Source organism: Mus pahari, chromosome 1 (genome assembly GCF_900095145.1).
Source record: "Mus pahari chromosome 1, PAHARI_EIJ_v1.1, whole genome shotgun sequence".
Taxonomy (NCBI): Eukaryota; Metazoa; Chordata; class Mammalia; order Rodentia; family Muridae; genus Mus; species Mus pahari.
Window position 1 is genome coordinate 35924432 of NC_034590.1, and position 2941 is coordinate 35927372.

Genomic DNA, 2941 nt, shown 5'->3' on the forward strand with positions numbered 1-2941 from the left:
CCCTTTCCCCCATACATAACATAGTCCTTCTCTCCTTATCTTTTAAGAAAACACACCAGTGGGTATCTTCTCTGCCCCAATGCGCTGAGGGTGAAATCTAGGCTCCTTCATTGAGATTGACCTTGTAGATCAACATAGACTTGGGAAATGAGAAAGGCAATCTAAGCCTCAAGGAACACAAGAGCCCGGGGAGGTGCTCCCTGTATTTCTCTTCTTCCCCCGTTGACATGCCCTCATGTTCTTCCTGCTGCAGGTTCTCAGGTGCAGTTTGGACGAGGAGGCAAGGGGAAGAGAGCAAAGCATGGAGGGCAGACCAGGCTGGGTCAGACAGTAGCTTTCCTGTCCTCAGCGCCTTGTGGACACCCAGCCTGGTCATCCATCACCTAGTGCAGTCTACCCACTCACTCTCACATAAGCATTAGGAAGCTAAAACTAGCTAAATATTTGGCGAGGCTAGGTTTGGGGCTGGACTACTGACTTATCTGGGGATCAGGTATGATGTTATGTCCCAGGTAACCCAAAAGGGCAGACCACCCTGTATGACTAGCCATGAGTACTTGCAAAATGTTCAGAAACCTAAAGTGTCAGTAGCATAAACTCAGGTGCTAGAATGAACTGCATACAGAATCCTCAGGCGTTCTCAGGGGACAGGACCTCTGACAGACAGCACCACGGAGAGCCCTCTTCAGCTTCCGGCTCACTCAGTGGTAGGTGGCTGGCAGAGTTTGGGACCCTCTGGTGCACCTGCTCTTTAGCATGGCCCTTTGTTTGTACTTGCCTGTGACATCAGATCTTTTCTGGACCGTCTGTGTCTTCTGTGCAGAGGCTGGGCCCTGGGGAGCTGTAAGGCTTCTAAGGAGCCTGAGATCATGTCTCCCCACACAGGTAGAGTCAGCCCCTTTTCCTGTCACCTCCCTGTGGCTTGGGGTGCTGGACTGTGGGCATCATCTTTCCCTCTGTGATATGAGAAGGTGGAGGCTGCCCAAGTCTTGCCTGGATGTAGTCTCCTTTTCACTATACAACAATACCCCCCCCACACACACACACACTCTTGAGCAAACTAAAACCCCTTCCCAAGAAAATGGCAGAAATACTGTGAGCATTACACACATGCCATTTAGAATCTAGTGCTATTCAATGGAGCCTGTTTAAGGAGGATGGTTCTGGGACTGGAGAGAAGCTCAACAGTTAAGAGCACTTGCTGCTTTTGCAGAATACCTGGGTTTGCTTTAATCCCAGCACTGGGGAGACAGAGGCAGGCCGATTTCTGAGTTCGAGGCCAGCCTGGTCTACAGAGTGAGTTCCAGGATAACCAGGACTACACAGAAAAACCCTGTCTCGGAAAAAAAAAAAAAAAAAAAAAAAAAAAAAGAATACCTGGGTTCAATTCCCAGCAATCCATATGACTGGGCTGCTCACAACTCTCTGTAGATCCAGTTTCAGGGATCTGATGCCCTCTTCTGGCCCCCACAGACAGCTGGTATGCTCATGATACACAGACATACATGCAGGCAAAATGCTCATATACAACAACAACAACAACATAATAATAATAATAATAATAATTCATAATAACAAGTAATAAAAAGATTCTTTTTCTATCAGAGAAGAGCAAATCTCTATTCTAGTCACAAAAATTTGTCCAAAATTCACAAATAAAACTCTAGTATAGAGCCGGTTGTGGTGGCACACGCCTTTAATCCCAGCACTCAGGAGGCAGAGGCAGGCAGATTTCTAAGTTCAAGGCCAGCCTAGTCAACAAAGTAAGTTCCAGGACAGCCAGGGCTATACAGAGAAACCCTGTCTCGAAAAACCAAAAATACAAAAAAAACAAAAACAAAAACAAAACCCCCCAACAACTCTAGTATAAAAAAAACCTGCAGACAACTTACAAAACCCTTAAAGAAATGAAAACAAATAAACAAAAACAATCATAATCGTCCCCTCCAACAATAAAAACAACAACAACAAAAAAGCAAATCACTAAATGACTACAGTTATGTTCTAGGGATTTTGAGTAAAACTTAAAATTATCTAGCTTTGGTAACCATAAAAGACAGACCAAAATCCACTCAGACTGCCTTCCCCTCCTCTCACTCTCTCAGAGGAGAGAAGATGGATCATTAATGGCAATGGCACAGGGCAGCGGCTAGAAGCAGCACCTACAGCCAGCTTCCCACACAAGAGGGAACTCCACCTCACAGCCTCATGGTCTTGGGTGCTCTGCACCGAGAAACTCCTCTAGTAACGAACTATTGAGATGAGCTCTGTGATGGTTTGTATAAAGCTTGGACCAGGTAGTGGCACTATTAGGTGTGGCCTTATTGGAGTAGGTGTGTCACTGTGGGTGTGGGCTTTATTACCCTAGACCTAGCTGCCCGGAAGGGAGTATTCTGCTAGCAGCCTTCAGATGAAGATGTAGAACTCTCAGATTCTGCACCAAGCCTGCCTGGATGCTGCCATGTTGCTGCTTTGATGAGACTGGACTGAACCTCTGAACTTGTAAGTCATTCCCAATTAAATGCTGTCCTTATAAGACTTGACTTGGTCATGATGTCTGTTCACAAGAATAAAACGCAAACCGAGACAATCCCTGAGAACATAGTCTTAAGATGATGTTTCTTTTAGCTTAAACACTGCCTCTCCTGGTGACTTCGGGGTTGGATGGACCTTGCCAGGTCTCAGTGGCCCTGCCCAAGATTGGCGCAGTGGGTTTGATCCTTGTTCATTGGACAGTCACAGCCCTGTGCAAACAACCAGAGGAGTGGGCAGTTCGCTTCTTCTTGGCTTTTCTCTCCTCTGAGTACACTTGTCATTGTCCCCTGGGTTGGACTCTGCCACTGGAGGAATAAACAGCTGGAGGGTCCCCCACCTCCCGTCACTGCTACTACAGAGCCTTAGAAGCATAATAGCAACAAAGTCCAGAAAGAGACACATTGCT

General features: G+C 46.5%; 1 non-coding gene across 1 annotated transcript; it reads right to left on the reverse strand.

Annotated features, from left to right (window-relative positions):
• Nucleotides 1-2067: 2067 nt before the first annotated feature.
• On the reverse strand, nt 2068-2285 carry LOC115062981. The gene has a single exon (XR_003842873.1). It is a non-coding gene; the product is annotated as a small nucleolar RNA U3 (small nucleolar RNA).
• Between the last annotated feature and the right edge of the window lie 656 nt (nt 2286-2941).